This window comes from Larus michahellis, chromosome 7 (assembly GCF_964199755.1).
Source record: "Larus michahellis chromosome 7, bLarMic1.1, whole genome shotgun sequence".
In the NCBI taxonomy this organism is placed as follows: Eukaryota; Metazoa; Chordata; class Aves; order Charadriiformes; family Laridae; genus Larus; species Larus michahellis.
In genome coordinates this window covers 41720757-41730690 of record NC_133902.1, presented here as the reverse complement: position 1 = coordinate 41730690, position 9934 = coordinate 41720757, and the positions used below count along the sequence as shown (strand labels likewise).

At 41.9% G+C, this 9934-nt stretch overlaps 1 protein-coding gene across 2 annotated transcripts in view; it reads left to right on the top strand.

Moving 5' to 3' along the window:
* The first annotated feature begins 7076 nt into the window (after positions 1–7076).
* PSMD14 (proteasome 26S subunit, non-ATPase 14) overlaps positions 7077–9934 on the top strand; it is a 49091-nt gene continuing 46233 nt past the window's right edge. The window contains exon 1 of one of the 2 annotated variants that reach the window (XM_074594549.1): positions 7077–7630. The gene's annotated coding sequence lies outside the window, so the exon portion shown is untranslated. The remainder of the gene's footprint in view (positions 7631–9934) is intronic. The other variant, XM_074594550.1, reaches the window with a different exon arrangement.

Here is a 9934-nt window from a genome sequence, read left to right as displayed (position 1 = left end):
TTGTTAAGGAGCTTGCCTATTCTGCAGAAAAAAACCCTGAAAAATGGTATTTCTGACAATTCAGGTACTACAAGAATGAAACAAACCTTTTCTTATGTACTTCTACTATTTTTACTGTGATCTACACAGAGTACAAGAGATGATCACAACTGTACAACTTGTGCATAGTCAAGAAACAATTACGCTATATTTTCCTTTTCCTTCTACCAGTGCCTCATATTACAAAAAGCTGAACTGACTGAAATATGATGTATATGTTTAACCAATAAAATAGCTATTTTCTAAACCAACCAAGAAGGAGAAATATCTAAATTTATCTAGCTAGCTGTTTATAATTTGTATTTTCTCAGAAAATTTCCAAACACAGTAAGGATCCGTCATGCTTTAATGTTTATAAGCATAGCAGAGAATTCTACTAAGGAGAACATGGAAAAAAGAGTCAGAGCAGTGAAGGGGGGAAATGCCATGGGGTGTATCTTGGTGGACTGCAAGAACTGAAACCATCCTACAGAGTCAACATGATCTGACCAGTAGCTTGCATAACGCTGAAGAGGAAGACTATGTGGAAGTCACAAATTTCATGTGTAAGTTAGATACATTATTTTGTATTTAGCTCCAGTTTCTATTTGAATAGAAAGTACAGGTTCTTTCACTTCTTAGGTGACAGTGTAAATCACAAATGATGAACAGAACCTTGTTCTACAGAGGCACCAAGACTGCAAATACCTTATTTTCTGCTATATCACTGTGATTATTAGAGTAACAAGATCTCTACAGATTTAATTAATTTATGGAGAGCATTGTAGAATGAAGCTATGTAGCAATTCTTCATTACTTTTGTGTCATCAGAGAATTTCCAAAATCTATAAATTGCATCCCTGTTTGTGAGGTAATTTCAAAGAAAAAAGTTCTGGCTGAGCAGAAAATCTGTTTTCATAGAATAGTATCATCCCTACCATCCCTTTAATAAGTCATTATAATTACTTTCACTGTTGTCACCATTATGTCTTCCACCAGTATAGTCGTGGATAGCTTTTCTTTAGCATATCTTTACAAGTTGAGTTTAAAGCAATCTATTTTCTGCAAAATGGCTGCTTTCATTGTATACAGGACACTGAACCTCTTGTGCGGGACCTTTTCACCATGTTGTGATTGATTTTACATCTATTGAAAACAAGTCTGGTCTCTGCCATTTGTTTACCCTTGTATTCTCTCTTTATGCTTTGGTATGCATTTTTAATTAGATACACTCCAGTTCTTTCACCACTAGCTAACACTTTTATTTGGGAAGCAGTCTTTACTAGCCTTGCAAATATCCGCTGTTCTTTGCAATGTCAAGTCCTTTTCTCACCTTGCTTTGACTTGGTTATCACTTATATCACAAGTAATTCATCCATCTGTTAACTGCTCCAATTCACATTACTTGGCTTTATTTTAAAGATCTTAACAATGGTCAATGGTCTCATCTGGCAGCTGGTTTCTTGTAAAAAATGTGCCTTTCCCAAGTGACATTCTTGTGAGGATCAAAATATTCAGTGAATGGGTTTTATCTAGCAGTTTACAGGTCCCTCAGGCTCTCCATAGAACATATTGTATATACCCAGTGCTTTGGGCATGCCATGTGTAGCAATGTGGAGGACTTCACCTTCTTCAGTTTTATTTCACCCTTCTCCAGCTTTCTGTCATGTTTTCTTTCCATACTGTGGCTTAATTCTAGCCACAGAAAAAAAAAAAAAATGACACATACCCTGCATCTTCACGAATGTTTCAGTTTGAATCCAGAGTGTGCCTTTAAAGCAAAACTGTTTGTTCTGGTGCACTTTGGTGCTTTGGTTTGTCCCATGAAGCTGTCTGGGAGCTCTGGAAGTGGATTCTTTCATAAACTGCAGACCAGGAACATGCTTAATACACTTTGATTGCAAATGGGACTCGATTAGAGCTATCCAAAGTAAAAAATGTTGAAAGAAATATAGCGTGGTTGCCTGTTTAGCCCTACGGTTTTGTTCCTAGTAGCCTGTACTACTTCCGAACACAGAAGTGGTTGAAATTGTCTTAATTTCTTGGCTCTCACTACCTGACATTGGTGAAAATCATTATACCAGTTACACAGCACTTTTGTAAAGGAATGTTTCAGTCCAACAACAGAAATATCTTAAGTACTAAAGAAGTGTAAAATTTATTTTTATTGTGTCACAAATAAGGGGAAAAACTCCCACTGGATAAAGAAAAAAATAAGAATTAGGAGGAACACAGTTCCATCCCACAGTAATCCAGAAAAAAAACCCCACAGTATGTCCACTTTACATACCACCTTTCTCTTAATTTACAGTCTTCAATTTACAGTCTTCTAGACAGTTATTTAAATAATCTGTCTCTCACGGAGTAGCACCTTTGAAATTGCCAGGGACACAAACCCACTTCTCTGTTTCCTCATAAAAATTTTCCATAGACACCCCCAACACAAGCATTTCCAGCAAGACTGATTTTTTTCTTGGCCTTATCTTCTCCAGATGGTTTGTAGATAGTTCTCACAACTCAGCCATCACTTTAAATAGACATAAAAAGACAAAAGTCCAGTTTCCTTTAGGACTGTATATGAAACTTGTATTGGCTGGTGAATACTGAAACCTTCAATATAAACAAGATCTTTTGGCTCCGCTTGTGTGGAGGGATATTATGGCTCACTGTAGGGAACATTTGCTTTCTTAATATTCTCTGCCTTCTAAACTGGGATGGATTATATAAAAATACGTTGTTACCCTGCTTCTCACCCAAATTAATCTGGGTTTATACTTGTCATACTTTAATGGGCAGGTCTATGTTTTGGAAGAGATGAAAATAGTTTTGTTTGCACGTTTTCAATAATCATATGCTTCATGATTAATGAAGCCTTTTTCAAACCTTTAACAGCCTTCTGCAGCTGACTGTAGTAACGTTGAGGAAACTAAAAAAAAAAAAAATCTTACTTTTATATACTATCTTTAACTAATCTTGTAAAATTTTATTCATTGTCTGTGACAAGACCTGTTATTAGTCTGCATGCAGCAAAGAGTTGATCAGGCATTTTACAAGCTGTTGGGGATGTCACAGAGGTCATCGTAAGCACTTCTAACTGTTTTGAGTGCTTGCCAAGTATGACAGAGGAAACCATTTTCCCATATACAGGTTTGCCAAGACAGAGCTCCAGTCCATTCCCAGGGTAAAAGGCTGTAGTTTAAGAAACTACTATTCCTCTGTTACTTTTGCAGTGTTTGACTACCAAACATAGCTCTATGGAAAAAAAAAATAAAAATCAATAGCGTGCTGCTTCTGACTCTGTTATCCCCTCACAAGGATGACGTCAGCTCTTGTACTCCCCAACGTATATTCATTTCCTATGCTCTGTTCTACATGCTTAAAGATAGAAAATACAACTGTGTTTTGTCCAATCCACAGTGCATCATGTATTCTAATCCCAGGCTTTCTAAAATGGTATCTTCTGTTGGGTTTTTTGGTTTTGTTTTGGTTTTTTTTTATATATTATAACAAAGTCCTGGAGACTTCCTCCTATCCTACCACAAACAGCATTCTGTTTGTCTATACGTATGCTTTGCAAGAAAATTGTGGCCAATCTCTCAGTGTATTCTTCGCATTCTACATACAACTCTCCAATTTCATCACTCAGCTCTGTAAAATTAAACTCATTAATTACAAAGCTGCAGGAATATTGTCGCTTTAACCCAATCACAAACAGACGTGGGGGGAAATCATACACCAGATAAGCCAGGAGTTAGGAAAAAATGGTCTGATCTCTCAGCAAGTCTGGTCCCTTTTGATCGCTTTACTATAAGCAAGGATAGGTTAGTATAGGGAAAACTGTAAGAAGGTAAGGGTCCAATTAAAAGAAGTTTTTATCACCAATGACAGCCATTCAAGTAATAAAAAAGGGAATAAATCTTGAACATTTTCATTCAGCACTGCATTTCAGCAAAACAATAAATAAAAATCTTCTGTGGATTAGTGCTGGTTAGATGAAAACAATGAGGGATTCAGTAGCATGCAAGAGAGTGCCCTTCAGATTAAATGACAATTTGGAAGTGTTTAACAACATATGGTCTCTTTTCTTTGACATATACGATTAAGAATATATCTTTTTTATATCAAAATATAAAATACCATCTGTCATAAGTACCAACTATGATACTGCCTCTATATATCCAATTAATTCAGTATACTTTCTAATGTAAATATTTCTCCTATTTTCTCCCTTTTTCTTCTTCTGTAACTATATTTATTTATAAAATTTCAATGAATGTATATATTAAAAAAGTCAATACTATGACTTGAAATGTAATTAGGAATAACAATGAAAGTCTGTTTCACTTTGTGTTTCATAGGAGAAGGGACAAATCTTCACATGGTTTGAAATTACATAGCTCATTTAAGTCAGTGGGTATAGGTAAATTACTAGGATCTTACTATATTGCTTTTCCTTATTATACACGTTAACCCAGAGGAATGCTGACTTTTTATAAATATTTTTGTTTCTTTCCTCAGAAGTTCAGAGTTCCTTGAAGACACGACTGCAGAGTGAGAATCAAAATATAACGAGTATTTCTCATTAATGTGTCATAATTACAGTGAACATGGAGGAATAAAAAAGGATTGCTCTTGAAAATCAGTAAAATATATAACGCATTTCAGTTCACTGAATTAATACTTCAGCTCATTAACGTAGTCTTAAAATAAAAGAAAGAACCTTTGACTACATAATTATTTTAATTACTTTTGAGAACATTAAAATATGCAAAAGTCTCAAAATACAGTCTCAAGACTGTAGGAGCTAAGTTTTACCATGTTAGAACAGGAAAGAATGTGAAGCAGGGTGCAAGTTTTCTTCTGTATGAGACAAACATACATATATACACATACACAGACAGACACACATACATCTTTACTCTTTTTTTTTTTTTAATAATTTGGCTGTGGGTGCAGCAATAAACTGCAGTAATAAGTTTTGCATTAGTAACATGAAAAATAAATGGCTGACCCACAATATAAACTACATTTTAAGCCTTCAGCTTTTTAAGAATCTTTTGGAAGTTTTAACTCTTGTGATTCCCTCAGCCTAGTAAAGATCTGAAAAGGGATGGGAGAGACAATTATAAGAATATTGTTTTTCAAAAAGATTGCCCCTCTTAAAAAGCAGAATAGTAGGTATCATTGTAATTCACTTTGTTTTGATTCATTTTACACATCACAGTAAAAAACCCTAATACTTCCAAGTCCACCAAAGTGTCATGGAAGGGGTGACTATATCTGTCTGAGGTTATTTCAGTATAAGATACTACCTTCTCACCTAGGCTTCCACATAGATGTCTGTGAGCAGAAAATGCTGACCATCTTCTAATACTACATTCTCAATTCTTAAAGGAGTTCTCAAAAACAAACCATAATGCTCTTCTTGGTCATTCATGGTGGAAACTATACACAGTCCAAATAAATTGCTTTTATAGGTACTTAACTTGTCCAATACTTTCTAAAATATTTGTAATATTTCAGTAACTAGATGTAAATGAACTTTTAAAAAGTCATACTATTTTAGCCATAAGTTACTGAGGCACTGAGTTAGAATCATAGAATGGTTTGGGTTGGAAGGGCCCTTAAAGATCATCTAGTTCCAACCCCCCTGCCATGGGCAGGGACACCTCCCACTAGACCAGGTTGCTCAAAGCCCCATCCAGCCTGGCCTTGAACTCTTGGAGGGATAGGATATCCATAACTTCTCTGGGCAACCTGTTCCAGTGCCTCGCCACCCTCAGAGTAAAGACTTCCTAATATCTAATCTAAATCTACCCTCCTTCAGTTTAAAACTGTTACCCCATGTCCTATCATTACACTCCCTGATAAGGAGTCCCTCCCCATCTTTCCTGTAGGTCCCCTTTACATACTGTAAGGACGTTATTAAGGTCTCCCCGGAGCCGCCTCTTCTCCAGGCTGAACAACCCCAACTCTCTCAGCCTGTCTTCATAGGAGAGGTGCTCCAGCCCTCTGATCATCTTCATGGCCCTCCTCTGGACTCCCTCCAACAGGTCCACGTTGGGGGCCCCAGAGCTGGACGCAGTACTCCAGGTGGGGTCTCACCAAAGCAGAGTAGAGGGGCAGAATCACCTCCCTCCACCTGCTGGCCATACTTCTTTTGATGCAGCCCAGGATGTGGTTGGCTTTCCGGGCTGTGAGCGCATATTGCCAGCTCATGTTGAGCTTCTCATCAACAAACACCCCAAAGTCCTTCTCCTCAGAGCTGCTCTCAAGCCCTTCTCCACCCAGACTGTATTTGTGCCTGGGACTGCCATGACCCAGGTGCAGGACCTTGCACTTGGCCTGCTTGAACTTCATGAGGTTCGCATGGGCCCATCTCTCAAGCCTGTCAAGGTCCCTCTGGATGGCATCCCTCGCCTCCAGCATGTCGACCCTGCCACACAGCTTGGCGTCGTCAGCAAACCTGCTGAGGCACATGTTCACATATTGTCTGAAAAAGTATTTCCTTCGCCTTATGTTTTCCTCTTTTAATTTACAAAAGAGTATTTGCTCCTGTGTTAACATAAGGATAATTGAAATTCCGGTTTGCTTCTCTGCATCATTCATCAGCATGCATGCTTTTATCTGATTATCTCCTATTTGTCTTCTCTGTTTGGCAAAAATTCTTTTTTCCATTTCTGCTTATGCTGTTTATATACATATTACCCTTCTTATTACTCTCTTCTAAATCCTCTTATTTTCTGTAATACTGTTTTCGAGAGGAGTACGTGTAGTAGTGTTCCTATAACAGTAATAATTCTTTTATTGATTTTATGACATATTCGTTGATTTTTCTGCCATCTTATTGTCTAGTTATTTGAGCACAGGCGCCATTCAGCTGCAATTTGATTCTGTGCTACGGAAAAAGTTAACCCACAACACTTTGCAGCAAAACCATTTAAGCGTTTCAGTTCAGCATGTACCACTTTCCACTCTGCGCCGCTTAAGACAGCATCCCTCTGAAGGTCTCTGCGCCCAAAAGAAAAGTAACTGCAACAGCTAATGGATTTGTTAGTGCACATTCCAGCAAGCACAATGGACAACGCAGGTGGGACCAGAGCATCCTGCTGCCTCAGGGGCTTCTCAGGCCCCTTCTCACTACGACCGCCAGGCTCTCAGTAGCCGCAGGCCTCAGGCCGGCCACAACTTCCCCCTCGGGTGTCGCCGTCCCTGGGGCTGGCCTGCACGGGTGGGCCGGGGACCGCCGGGGACCGCCGCGGCCGGCTGCGGCTACGCGCCCCTGTGATGCCCAGGAGAGGCCTCTTTTCTTGCTCCGCCTCCCCGAGGAAGGCCGACGGCTACAGCGGCCGGGGCAGAGGACGGTTTAATGGCCGCGGCAGCTCCCAAGCGCCAGCACCAAGCGCGGACCCGCCGGCGGCACGCGCCGTTGCCATAGCTCCCAGCCCCCCCCCCGCCCCTTCCCGGGCTGCGGGACCGGAAGGCCCCGCCGCGTGCCCTTTGAACCGGGAAGTCCTCGCCGAGGCCTGGGCGGACTCGGTTTGAATGAAATCCGGCTGATTCACGGCGGCCCAGGCTGAGGCGGCGCGGCCGGGGAGGGTTCTGACCGCAGGTGAGGGTCTGGTGGGGCGGCCGCCCTCCTCGTGGGGACCATCGGAGACCCTACGCCGCCCCTGGGGGCCTTGCTGCGGCGTGGGGCGGCCTCTCCGTGGCGGCGCGAGTGGGGCCCGCCTGGAGTGGGCCCGAGCGCCGGGCAGGGAGGCGGGTAGTGGGAACGGGAGCGGCGCCGTCGCTTCCCCGGGCAGGGCTGGTAGCCCTGTGGGGGTGGCTTTCTCCCCGTGGGGCACTGGCCCGGGCGGGGAGCGCGCTGGGCCCCGACAGGTCGGCGGTGTCTGGCCGAGTTTGTGCTGGTTGTGCCTGAAGAAAGTTTGGACGCTTTCGGGCCGCGGCGGGGCCGCCGACAGTGGGGGCGAGGAGGTGGCCGGGCCCGGGGGAGCGGCGCAGGGGGGAGCCGGCCGCTGGAGCGGGCAGCCTGGGTTTCGGCGCCTCACGGGCCCGGAGCGGCCCTGCCGCCTTCCCGGCCGAGAGCAGCCGCCCCGTTTCCCTTCGGCAGCGCCTGGCTTGGGGCCGTTGGCCGGGCACCGAGTGTCGCAGGCGGTGCCTCCCAGCGCCAGTCTGTTCTGCGGGTAGCAGCAGTCTGTTTCCCCTCAGAGAGACTTCACGGATTGAAACGCGGCTGCTGCTGCTTCTGGAGTGAAGCACTGCTGCGATCGCCAGCAGTGCCCGGCTCGAGTTTATTATGGAGGGAGAAGGAAGCTAGGGCAAAGCGCCGGCTGGGATGTGTGAAGGAGAAGAAATCTTTAATCCGTGTCAGGAATGAGGAAGCAGAATTAAGTAGGAAAGGAGTGATAATAAAAAGTAACAGTGCTGTTTCTAGTGTGCAGCAAACTTAATCGTTTTCAGGACAAGTTTGTGTGGTATAGTTAGATAATTGTAAACAGTTGATAATCTGAGTGTGTACTGATGTCATCTCTTAAAGTTTACATGTTTCTGGTACACTGTAGAAAACTAGGAAAACAACAAGGATCGAGATTGACTTTTTTTTTAAAAGTTTTATGCAAATGTATTTGAAAGCTATATATGGTTGAAAAGGTACTAGGCAAGCTGAAAAGTCTCAGAAGTTTATATTAATTTTAAAGGTTTTACCCCCATGTGTGCTGTATGCCTCAGATATAGGGAACGCGTTTGGAAGAGGATTCTGCTGAGAAGAGCACTGTTTGTGAGCTTGTGTTATGGAGACGAGGAAGATTTGTGTTTGTAAAGAAATTCAGAAATTGGCTTGCAAATGAATTGCTTCTGTATCACTTAGCCGTGACTTTGAGCAACTAGGTTTTGCCCATAGCTTAATGGGAAGTTTGCATTCCATCAGCTGTTCTAACATCAGGGATATTGACTTGATATCTATGGTTAAGAAAATGAGAAGTTAGAGCATACTTCAAAATTAAGGTTAAATAATACCAAGATATCGATAGGTTTGTAAACTTTCTGTGAATTGAGTCAATCATGACAGGCATTGTGGAGTGTATACTAATAGTAGCTACAGCTACCTCCTAATGTCTGGGATGATGGGAAAGGACAGGTAGTTAGGATACTCTGAGTAACAGAGAACCAGTGTGATGAGTACTTGCTGGAGTTGGGGGGCGGGGAACAGTTCCACAGCAGTTATGCGTGTACCCCCTCCCCTTCTGCAGATTTCAGAGAAACTCATTATTTTATATATAGCATAAAATTAAAATTAATTTTGTGGGTTTCTGTGGTGATGTGATTTGTTAATGAATCTTCCCTTATCTGTAAGTTTGGTGGGGATAACATTAAGTAGCTTTAGAGTAGTCTGCTTGTGTCTGAGTTACTTTAGTAACTCCAGTTCAGCAATGAATGTGGTAGAATTAGATTTGCTGTGCTTCCAGAGATCAGAAAGCAGACTCTGAGAAGCTAACCTGCCTACTTTCTAGTCCAGCTCAGGTCTATTGAGATTCAGGTCTTTACAGTCGAGAAACATTGGGTTTACATAGCTGAGCACATTATGGAAGCAAAATAGTTATGTAGCTGTGGACTTGCACTACTGAGAGTGCATTCGTTCATGGCATGGTTAATCTTTAGCTTTAATGAACAGATTACTGAGAACTGATGGTAATCTTTTTTTTTTTCTTTCCTCTTTTCATACAAAATCTATAGGAAGATAGAATTCCTCCCACCCACTAATTTACCTTCGTAGCTTTTTATCATCCCTAGTGAAGTTGAAATTGTTATAGTCGCAGCAAGACCTTAAACCATGTTTTAGCTGCTGTTAATAAAATTGTTGATTCATCTGCTATGTGGAACTTCTCAACAGGAGATCTGGAAGTGCTTATACAAA